The sequence below is a fragment of the Elephas maximus genome, chromosome 12, assembly GCF_024166365.1.
Source record: "Elephas maximus indicus isolate mEleMax1 chromosome 12, mEleMax1 primary haplotype, whole genome shotgun sequence".
In the NCBI taxonomy this organism is placed as follows: Eukaryota; Metazoa; Chordata; class Mammalia; order Proboscidea; family Elephantidae; genus Elephas; species Elephas maximus.
The window spans coordinates 97,855,947-97,868,460 of NC_064830.1; the positions used below are offsets into that span (position 1 = coordinate 97,855,947).

General features: G+C 39.5%; 1 protein-coding gene across 4 annotated transcripts in view; it reads left to right on the top strand.

The window, feature by feature from the left end:
* Window positions 1-12,514, top strand: part of SDK1 (sidekick cell adhesion molecule 1) — a 1,136,389-nt gene that overhangs the window by 136,248 nt on the left and 987,627 nt on the right. The window lies entirely within an intron of this gene.

Sequence of the window (12,514 nt, forward strand, 5' to 3'; positions counted from 1 at the left end):
CCAACCTTTCATTTAGCAGTCAAGCAGTTAACTGTTATGCTGCCAGGACTAATATGCACATTAACAACTTACGTCTGGCAATAATGAACGCCGAGTTGCCAAGTGAGAGTAACGCAGGCTGTGAGGATTAAGGTTATGTGTCAACTTGGCTGGGCCATGATTCGCAGTGTTTTGGCAGTTATGGAATGATGTGGTCATCCTCCATTTTGTGATCTGATATGGTCATCCTCAACTTTTTTCATCATGCTGATTTTGTATAATGACCTGGTGTTTGGAATGTAACCATGTCAATACATGAGGAGAGGGTATATATTTAATTGACTCTTAAGATGCCACTGATTAAAAAGAAACACTGTTAATTTTATGTCTTGCTGTGAAAAAATACTGCCAATTAATTGTGAGATGCTGTTATTATAAGACACATTCCAATTTCAGAGATGATAAAATATGAGAAAAAGAAATATTGCAATGAATTAGTTATAAATGAGTGACATTATGGGCAGGTTGGTGTATTAGGACACTGAATGATGAACTAGTTGTACAGAACTCAGGTTGTAGGTCTGGCTGTATAATAAAGTTATATGTATTTCAATTCTAAGTTTATAGAATGAAAAGAGTTTTGAACACAGTCTGGTTACTGCCCAGCCTCTCAGCCTCATGTCATAACACTTCACTGTCTATCTACTCTGACCGTGCTTTGGTTTCTCCAACACACCAAACTTCTCTCAGCCCAATGTCTTTTGTATATGCTGTTTTTTTCTGCCCAAATCCATTCTTGCTCCATTCTGTGGTCAAATGCTATTAACTCTCCAAAAAAAAAACTCTCCAAGGCTACACTTAAATATTTGCTAGATTTGATTTGCTTTCAAATATATACTTAGAGTATATGTAACATATATATATATGTATATGTACTTATTTGAAAGCAAATATACTGGAATACATATATTCACAGCCTCTTGTATTTCTCTTTTGTAGCATTTATCACAATTACAATCAAGTATTTATTTATGTAATTGTTTGTTATCTATCTTCTTTTAATAACTGTCTTGGTCATCCTGTATCTACATTTTTTTTTTGTATCTATATATTTGTTTTTTGGTTCGGTCATGCTGTATTTACAGTGTCTAGTAGAGTGCCTGGCACGTATTTGGTACCTAATAAAAACTTGTTCAGTGAATAAAATAGCAATGACATATACTGCTGGAATGTGGCAAATTAAAGTCTGGAAAGTACCCATTAGATTTGGCAAGTGGAAAACATTAGATATTTTGGAAACAGTAGTTTCTATTCAATAGTGAGGATTGAGGCCAGATTGCAAAGTATGCTGCAGTAAAATAAAAAGCCAGGAATTAATTGCAGCAAAACATTTTAGTACTTCCAAATGATGTCTTTACTGATAGCAACTTTTCTTGAGTTTTATTAATTCAGCTGACATGGTCATAATCCTCCAAATTATAATAGGATTAAAAAAAAAATCCTAAACCATGAGGTTATCACTTCTTTTCTCAACAGATGGTGACTGTCTTAGTCATCTAGTGCTGCTATGACAGAAATACCACAAATGGTATTTCTCTGAACGAAGAAATTCATTCTCTCACAGTCTAAGAGGCTAGAAGTCCAAATTTCAGGGTGTTAGCTCCAGGGAAGGTCTTCTATCTTTGTTGGCACTGGAGGAAGGTGTTTATCCTCAATCTCCCCCTGGACTAGGAGCTTCTTCACACAGGAACCCAGGGTCCAAAGGACACACTATGCTCCTGGTGCTTCTTTCTTAGTGGTATGAGGTCCCCAACTCTCTGCTTGCTTCCCTTTCCTTCTATCTCTTGTAAGATAAAAGGTGTTACAGGCCACACCCCAGGGAAACTCCCTTTCCTGGGATTGGATCAGCATGTGACCTGAGCAGGGGTGTTACAGCCCTCCCTAACCCTTTTTAACCACAGGCAGAGAGGATGATTTATAACACATAGGAAAATCGCAAATGAAGGACAACCAAAAAATACTGGGAATCGCGGCCTAACCAAGTTGACACGTATTTTTGGGGGACACAATTCAATCTGTAACAGTGACTAAAATGGAATATTCATTTTAATACAAAAAATCACAGACAGGCAGTCCACATGTTTCTGATCCCTTCTGCTTTATCACTGAGTCAAAAGTACACTAATTTTTTTTTCCTTAATACTGGTGGTGTCAAAAAACATGTTCTCTTTCATCTGTTCACTCAACAGGACTTGAAACAGAACCTTCATAGACCTGCTCTTGATAGAAGCGTGACATAATTTGAAAACTTTTACCCTGTGGAAGTGGCCTGAGAGGCCATTCATTGTCAGTGCCTTCCTGATTCTGTTGGGGGAGTTGGTGTGGGCAGATGACATGAGCAGTGCTGGACATAGTGCCCATTTGTTCTACTCATGAAAAGTAGTAATAATTATAAATTGTGCACAGCACTTTGTGGAAGTTACTGTTCTAGGCACTTTACATATACTACCTCATAATCCTCACAGCAAACCCTGTGTTGTAGCCGCTCTTATTCCTATTTTATACAGATCAGGAAGCTGAGGCTCAGGAAACTTAAGGAACTTGCTGAGGTGGCAGCATTGGTGTTTGAACCCAGGCATTCAGGCTTCAGGGTCCACGCTCTGACCAACTACATTTCACAGTGTCTCTGTGGACATTTGGTTATAACGTCAGTATTTATGATTGAAGGAGCCCTGGTGGTGCAATGGTTAAGTACTTGACTGCTAAAGGAAAGGTTGGCTGTTCAAACCCACCAGGTGCTCTGTGGGAGGAAGCCCTAGCGATCTGCTCCCATAAAGATTACAGCCTAGGAAATCTGTGGAGGAGTTCTGCTCTGTCATATAGGGTCACTATGAATCGGAATTGACTGGATGGCACACAACAGCAATGACATTTATGATTGACTGCCATTTCCTCTTTGCCTTCCTTCCTCCTGCCCACTTTTCCACCTCTTACACTAGAGGTCACCTCCAGTGTGAATTTCTAGGAAAACCTCACTGTGGAGGCTTCTACTTTTTCCCACTAGGGCAGCCCTCCAGGGAAGTTGCTGTTTTGGAACTTAATCAGGCCCTCTGGATACCATCAACTGCTGTGTAGGATTCTTTTGTAGCCAGAGCTTCATTGTGGATTCAGTCAATTTTTGAAAGCTGACCAGGAAGCCTAGTCACCCTTCACACAATATTGATCCTATGGAAAAATACGTTCCTAGCACCACAACCAATTTACACATGCACTTTTGGGATATAATCTGTTTTTTTGGTTGATAATGACCTGTATGTGCTTAAGTACTGAAATTCCCACTGTTCCAGACATGCGCCACGCTATTAAAAGAGAATTAACAGCTTTCTCTAAAGAACAAAACTAAGCTCAGTGTGGAACTTCCCTGCCTAGAAGTTCCGCAGTCAAAAGGGCAAAATGTGGAAAAGCAAAGATAAATAAGTAAAATTGGAAAATATGCAAAGCAGTTGAAGATGTTCCAGTGACTCAGAAATAGATAACGAGAAATGCATACAACCCCTGCAGTTGTGAAATGTGCCACTGAAGCGTTGGGTTTTTGTAGTATTTCTCTGGCACTTACCTCCTTGTCAGGGGCTAACCTGAGAGCCGTCCACAAGCTATGTGCAAAGAAGAGAATGCCCTAGAGTGAAAACAAATAAAATGCTATTTAGTATTCAATTTGGTATCTGTTAAATTTAAAAGTGGTAGTAATATTACAGAAGCATTAACGGTATTGTCATATTCGCGTTAACATTTTCCCATTATTTTTTTGGCTCAGTGAATGTGAAAGTATTGTTTAACCTAAAAGATTTTAAAAGGTTAGATGAAATAGCATTTATTTTTCACAGTTTGATGAATAGCCAGCAGCAGGCAAGACTTTCCAGCTCAGGTGGTTTCAACACCCTTCTGATTTCCTTTTTGCATTTTCCATTTCTCATTAATTTTTCTTTGACAGCAGTAATCATTTTACAGTACGTAGAAGAAAAGCTTAAGTAGTTAGGTGTTAATGAACAATTCCCACTCATTTTATATGTCTGTCTGTCTTCACTTTATCACGGCTCTTAATAGTCTTGCTAATCTTTTGGGAAGGGGTAAGGGGAAGTTTTACTTAATTTGGGAATATACTTTGTCTTTTGCAGAGCTTGGTATGTGGCTCAACCGTAAGTAGGATTATAATAAGTGGTTGTTTTAGAGAAACTGAATGTAACCTCATTGTGTTTGTTTTAATATAAAGGGAATCTTTATGGAAGAATTTGCCATATCTGAAGAATAGTTCTTTTTTAAACATAGTGCTTGGTTTGTTTTATTGCATTGTTGCTTAAGTAGCAGTCTGAAGGAAAAAGAGTAAATAAAAGCTTTTTATCAATGAGTCTTTTTGCAACAAATATCCTTCTCTTCACCCCCAGTCCTAGTTATTTCAGTGTTGATCTTACTGTTCGTTGCTAAATACTTGTGATGTTCACAATGATCAGAGCTTTTAAAATGCAATTTTCATATTTTTGCTACTTTCTGAGGAAAAAAACCATCTGATGTAAATATTTCATGAAAATGTTCTTTTAAATTTTTAGATGATTAAGATTATGAATATTCTATATTAGTTTAGAGTTATAAAGTCTAGTTTTCAGTACTGAGGTACCATATGTAACCTGGTTGTATTGTGAAATGAAACCAATAGAGAATGGACAATTTCTACATAGCTTTAGTGTCCAAAACTAAAGGGCATCTCCAGGCAATGAGGCATCTGTGTTATTTCTTGGTTGGGACTATGTTTTTGTGGTCTTGATGAGTGTTATACTAAAAGACATAACTCCCTTCCCTAGTTTTTAAAGATGGCTTTTAGAGTACTGTGCGTTTATGAGAACCTGCTCTCAACTTCAAATATTAGAGCTGCTCTGGGGACTGCCTCTCCTCCTTCCTTATTGTTGGGTTCTTGAGACTCTTTTGGAAACCCTGGTGGTGTAGTGGTTAAGAGTTTGGTTGCTAACCAAAAGGTTGGCAGTTCGAATCCACTAGGCGCTCTTAGGAAACTGTATGGGGCAGTTCTGCTCTGCCCTATAAGGTCACTATTAGTTGGAATCGACTCAATGGCAATGGATTTGGCTTTTTTTTTTTTTTTTGGAGACTCTTTAAGAAAGTGCACAAAATATTAATTCAGTCAACTTAAGATCCCCAGAGTGGTAGAGGTTCTCCTGTGGAATCTAAGTACTACTTCCTTACTTCCACAGAGCTTTCTTAATTTTGTGTGACCAGCCTCAATAACACTAAACAACCTAGGTTTTGGTTTGGGCCCACATCAGATACCACAGGTATGGTATTTAAGCTGAGACCTGATAATTGTTTTTTTTAATGAAATTTTCAATACACTTGGATCTACAAAATAAGAGACTGATGTTGAAGAGGAATAATTTGAGTGCAGGAAAGGATTCTTGGAGATATAAAGCATAGTTACTGAATGAGGGAATTAAATAGTGCTCAAAATCACATTAGTAAATTAAAGACATAGGCCTGATTAACAACAACAGTAAACATGTAATGAGATATATGTTGGTGAGATTTCTAAATTTCCAAACAAAGAGAAAATTCATGTATGTAATAAAGGAACTTATTTTTTTTTGGTGGCATAGTGGTTAAGAGCTTGGCTGCTAACCAGAAGGTTGGCAGTTCGAATACACCAGCCACTCCTTGGAAACCCTATGGGACAGCTCTCCTCTGTCCTCTAGGGTCGCTATGAGTCAGAGTCAACAACAACAGGTTCGATTTTTTTTTTTTAATTTTTTTTGTGCTTTAAGTGAAAGTTTTCAAATCAAGTCAGTCTCTCATATAAAAATTTACTTACACCTTACTATATATTGCTATTTGTTCTCCCCCTAGTGAGTTTGCACATTCCTTCTCTCAACCCTGTATTTCCATGTCCATTCAGCCAGCTTCTGCCCTCCTCTGCCTTCTCATCTCCCCTCCAGACAGGAGCTAACCACATAGCCTCATGTATCTACTTGAGCCAAGAAGCTCACTCCTCACCAGTATCATTTTCTATCCCACAGTCCAGTCTAATCCCTGTCTGAAGAGTTGGTTTGGGAATGGTTACAATCTTGTGCTAACTGAAGGTCTGGGGACCATGACCTTTGGGGTCTTCCTAGTCTCAGTCAGACCATTAAGTCTGGTCTTTTTACGAGAACTTGAGATCTGCATCCCACTGCTCTCCTGCTCCATTAGGGGTTCTCTGTTGTGTTCCCTGTCAGGGCAGTCATCGGTTGTAGCTGGGTACCATCTAGTTCTTCTGGTCTCAGGCTGATGTAGTATATGATTTATGTGGCCCTTCTGTCTCTTGGGCTCATTATTACCTTGTGTCTCTGGCGTACTTCATTCTGCTTTGCTCCAGGTGGGTTGAGACCAATTGATGCATATTAGATGGCTGCTTTTTTTTTTTTTTTTTTAATAAGAATGAAACATTTTACTTTCAAGTAAAAGAGCATCAGACAGACCCAAGAATTCTATACCTAGCCAAACTACTATGGTAAAACCTGTGAAAGTTGGAACCTGTATAAGGCAGAAACCTGTCAGAGAAGGAAAACTTAAAATATTTTCAGCTAATAGAGAGTGATAGAGAAAGTGGTAAGACTGCACGGGCAGAAAACTTGTGAGATCTAGAAAAACAAGGCAGTCCCATCAAGTTTCAGCTCTTCTAGGTTTCACTGTACTGCTTAGGTAAATAAAGGATCAATATCTACAGACATGCTAATGTTCTACCTGTGAATCCTTTCAGAAAAAAAGAAATACTGAAGGCAGTAGAGAAATCAAGGGAAAAAAGACCCATGCGCTATGATAGGAAAGAACAAGCGTGCAGAACACAACCAATTTTTCTGTTTTCTTTTTTAAATTACACTGGAGTTCCTTAAAAGAAATCAGATTATTCCTTTCTATAGCACCAATTCAAATGCACCTCTAACTGACTGATTGAAAATTTACTCTGGCAACACCTGGGACAGGACATGAAAGGTGGGGACAAAATGGGGACATTTTAGGGAATGAGAGGGAAAGTGATACAATGTCAATTTCAGGGAAAACTACCAGAAGTGACTGACCTGATTTTCAGAAGTAATCATAAAAATAAAAAACCAAACTGAAGCTGTTGTTGTTGAGTCAATTCCAACTCATAGTAACCCTACAGGACAGAGTAGAACTGTCCCATATGGTTTTCTAGGCTACAATCTTTATGGAAGTGGATTGGCACATATTTCTCCCAAGGAGCGGGTGGTGAGTTCAAACCGTGTGCCTTTTGGTTAGCAGCTGAGCGCTTAACCTCTGTGCCGTCAGAGTTCCTATCATAAAAATAGAATTTACTTTATTTTCATGATCCAGAACTTTGTTTCAGATACACATGTTTGGTAAACAAGGGGCGAAAGAAGCAGAGAAGGTGCTGTACACTGCTGGCACGGGTTTGGAGGCTGGATGACACAGAGAAGGTAAACAAGGGGCGAAAGAAGCAGAGGAGGTGCTGTATACTGCTGGCATAGGTTTGGAGGCTGGATGCCACAGCGAAAGAGAAAGACAGTCCAGCCAGCATGGCAGGCTGGGCAGAATTGTGGGGCCGGTTAACACTGGTTGGTGGGAGAGAACCTGTAGAGGGTCTTGTGTGGGGCCGGGGGGCTTCCTGGTTTGAGGTTTCTGGGTCCTGGTGGCAGCAGCTCTGGGCCTTGCGGGTAGACTCAGGCAGCACAAAGATTGCCCAGTGCGTGTCTGAGTTGTAGTATTTCAGCTGTCTCTGTTCCACCTGCATCTGTGTCAGCTGCTGCTCTGGCCCCTGGAAGTTGGTGCTTGGGTTCTTGCTGCACAGCATAAAGCTAATCTGGCTGCTGGGATAGGTCAGGATGGTGTAGCAGGCATAGGACATCACAGGGAAGAGTGACTTACAGAACTGCCACATCTCCTTGATGAGGTCCAGGTGCAGTCACTGGCACTCACCCTGACAACAGAGAATGCCATCCTTCTTGAGGGCTGTCTTCATGAGCTGATAATAGGATTCCTTGAAGAGGCTCTCAGCGGGCCCATGGGGTCTGAGGGAGTCAGTTATGATAAAATGGAAGGCATCCTGGTTCTGTTTTATGAACTCAAAACTGTCGCCCACGTGGAGGGTCAGCTTTGAGCTGGAGTAGCCAAGAGCCGTGCCTGGGAGGAACTTCATAGGGACTTGGATGACATCCTCGCCAATCTTGCACTGGACTATGGCCTCCACCGAAGAATGCTTCACCAGTTCCACAGGACGCCTCTGTCCCCAATGATCAGCACCTTGTGTGGGTTAGAGTGGCTGCAGAGCGGCAGGTTGGCAGTCATCTCCTGGTAGGAGAATTCGTCCCTCTTGGTGCACTGGATGATGCCATCTAACACTAGCGCGTTGCTGTAGTTCTTACTGCAGAAGACGAGGATGTCCTGGTACTGCGAGCCGCCATGGTGCAGCAGCTGCTCCACCTGCAGTGACAAGGCTTGGCCGGGCCACAGCTGCAGGTCTTAAAGAACCAGCCCTCCTGCGTGGCAGTGGGACTGGGCTCCACAATGGGCAGGTGGTGCAGGTGTGGGCCAGGACTGTGGGCCGTGGGGAGCCGCAGCATGATGGAACCAGTCTAGACAGCATTTATTGCATGTTTTAAGACCCTGTGCTAAGTACTTTACTTTTGTTTACCTGATTTTGCCTTCCACATTACCTGGAATCTAAATGGACAAGCCAATTTTATATACCTCCAAAAAGTATAATAAGCATCCATTAGTATTACACATGTATTAATTTTAAAGTGATTTAAAAATATTTCCCCTTTATTCTGAAATTAAAAAGTCTAGGGAATTATAGGGAGTATATTCATAATCAATAAGGAGTTGAGGGAATCTGTTGTAGATCCAGTATGTATAGAGAAAGGAATAAATAGATTGACGAGAGCTGTCACCATTCCCATAAGAAAATTTAAGCACAAACTATTCCAACAATCTACATTTTTTATTATGATCAACATAGCTGGCTTGGCTCACAGACAGTGGAGGAGAGTAAAATTTTTATCGATGAACCAGGCCCTGAGTTTCTAAGGAAGAAGAAAACATGTATTTAATTTGTATGATTCCTATCAAAAGAGCAATGAACTTTTGAGCAGAATGGCTGAGTGGAGGGAGTATAGAGCAGGGCTAGTTGAATCTTCAGCGGAGAGAATTTGTTGAGATAAGCAGGTTTCTATGATTTTGTAAGGTAGACTTTGGGGGCCAATGAGAACATAAAAACATTCAGGAACAAAAAGTCAGTTGATAAAGACCCTGAATTGTGTTTTAATCATGGAATCAATTGCTTTCTATACTTCTTCGTTTTTATTTTCTGTTAAGAGAATCCTAAATACAAAGGAAATCATGTTTGTAGTAGTACTGTATTCTAGAACTCAGTAATTTAAACTGATTGTAGTTTTATTTTGACCTATGAATGAATTAGGGAAATTCCTTATAGGAAACCAGGACTAAGGATATCAGACAGACTACAAATCAATTTCTTTGCTAAGACAGTTACAATCCAATCTTACAAAATTTTTCTAATGTTATATTCTCTGTAAATAATATAGACAGGAAAAGTAAGGAAAGCCGGTACTCTGTTGTTCTCTCTACACATTCTAATAAACAAACAAATAGTTCTTGGCAAATACATGCTAATTTAATTTTGTTGTTGCTGTTAGGTACCATCCAGTGGATTTAGACTCATAGCGACCCCCTGTGACAGAGCAGAACTACCGTACAGGGTTTTCTAGGCTATAGTTTTTACAGGAGCAGATTGCCAGGACTTTCCCTGGCAGAGTGGGTGAGTAGGTTTGAACCATCAACCTTTCAGTTAGCAGCTGAGCGCTTAACCATTGCACCACCAGGGCTTCTTAATTTTAGGAGTATTAATTTATAGCTCTTCTTGATGAAAGTTGTAAAAAGAAGCATTATTTTGTGCTCAAATATGTAATAAGCAAGGTAACTAACTGCAGGTATTTGTTATCTTTTTAGAAGACCTATGTTGAGATAAATCTTCTGTGGATACATGTTCTTAAACACTTAAACCTAGTTATACTGCCCACATGTGTAAGGGGTTTATGAGTTACGTGGGATGTTTCACAAAATCCTTTTGTACTGATGTGAACAGGAGATTTTAGCATTAGCATGGGAGGAAAAAAATGGGAGATTTTTGAGGGCAGTCTCATTTATGACGCTTACTTACTACATTAATTCAACCATTTTTCTTTTTGCTATTTGGTGGTTAGCCTGGCTGATTCACAGTTTAGATCTGTAAGAAACGGTAGGCAGTCAAGAGTAACTGAATTTTACATTTTTCAATAGCCTGCTAATAAGGCAATATTCACATCTTTAACCTGGTCTCAAGCAGCCCATCCTAGTAAATACATGAAAGATACTTTGTTTTTGAAGGAAAACTCTTAGAAAAATAAATCCTAAAATATTTAAGATGGATAGCAAAATGCTTTTCATTTGGTGAGTTAGCAGCAGCTGACAGAGTAAGGCCATTTCTAGCTAAATCAATTAGTTATTAATTAATGTAGTTATCACATCCCTTATATGGGAAAGGTCTATGTTTTTCCAGTCTTAACAGTAGTAAAATATTCAGCATTTTTTACAAGTGGCAGAAAAATTGTAGAAACTACCAGCTGCCATCAAGTTGGTTCTGACTCGTGGCGACCACATGGGTGTCAGTAGAACTGTGCTCTGTGGAGTTTTCAATGGCTGACTTTTTAGACTAAAAATTGCCTACCCTTTTGCCATAAACTGCCGCTCAGCAGTTGAGTGATCTCAGGGAGACAGACAGGTTGTTGTTATCCTCCTGTGGTACTGATTTATGCTGCTACAGAAAGTAAATTCATGGCCCTGATCTGTTGAAGACTTTTATGAGTGACTGGTATAAATCAAGAACTGAATGAATATTTTTCCCTTTGAGCATAAATCCATGATTGGCAGATTGATTTCTGAGTAACTCTTTGGTAACTCATTTAAATTGTCATCTTCCACCAATTTTCTCTATTTTGGCATGAACTGAATAACTACAATATAACTTCATACCAGCATGATAGATTTTTCTCCTGTTAGGTACTTCTAGAATTTACCTAGAACTGTCACAGAGCCCAGTAAATAACTCAGCTTAATAGCCAGAGTAGAAAACAAATTTATGTAATGGGAATCCCATTAATGAGAATGTACGAAGGAATCATGTTTACAGGAGAGCAAAAATAAGTAACATTTAATATTTAATTTTAAAGGTACTCATAAACTGTACCAATAATTAGGAAAAACAAGTAGATAAAAAGTCATCTCTAGGACATTTACAGGCTAAAATTATTTTACCGAAAGTTCTAGAAAAGTATGGACTCAAAATTAAAAACAAAAACAATGCCTGATCTATTGAACACAGTTTCTTAAGAGGCTTTTCTTCAGAAAGATGCATCTTTTTTAAAAACAGAAGATAGGAGACAATAGGAGCCCACATGAAATGCAAAGCTAGAAATTAGGTGGGACAAAAAATAATTTGAGGTATGCTACTTTTCTCCTCACAAAAAACTTTGATCTATAAACTTATATGTGGAGGAGTTATAGAATCCTTGAAATTATTTTCTTCTCAGATAAATGGCTGTTTCTTTAATCTTCCTTTTTCTATGCAATTGCTTGACTTAAACAGTTAATTCATGGAAGAAAATGTTGGTCAGGTGACCCCAGCTAAGTTTTTTTGTTTGTTTGTTGTTAGGTGTCGTCCAGTAAGTACCAACTCATAGCAGCCCTGTGTACAACAGAATGAAACACTGCCCAGTCCTTCACCATCCTTACAGTCGTTACACTTGAGCCTGCTGTATCAGTCCATCTTGTTGAGGGTCTCCCTCTCTTTTGCTGACCCTCTACTTTACCAAGCATGATGTCCTCCAGGGACTGACCCCTCCTGATAACATGTCCAAAGTATGTGAGACATAGTCTCGCCATCCTTGCTTCTAAAGAGCATTCTGGCTGTACTTCTTCCAAGACAGATCTGTTCTTTTTTTTTTTTTTTTGGCAGCCCATGGTATATTCAGTATTCTTCACCAACACCATAATTCAGAGGCATCAATTCTTCTTCCATCTTCCTTATTCATTGTCCAGCTTTCACATGCATATGAGGCAATTGAAAACACCATGGCTTGGGTCAGGCACACCTTAGTCTTGAAGGTGACGTCTTTGCTTTTAACACTTTAGAAGAGGTCCTTCTTCCTAGTTTGTCTTAGTCTGAAAGCTCAGCTGAAACCTGGCCACCATGGCTGACCCTGCTGGTATTTGAATACAAGTGGCATAGCTTCCAGCATCACAACAACACGCAAGCCCCCACAGTACAACAAACTGTGACAAACGTTGGGGAGCTAATTTTTTAGAAGACTTGAAGACATAAGAAGTACAGTGATAGTCACATAGTGGGTGCTCAATAAGTATTTGCTGAAGAACAGAAAGGAGCACAGCAGGAAGG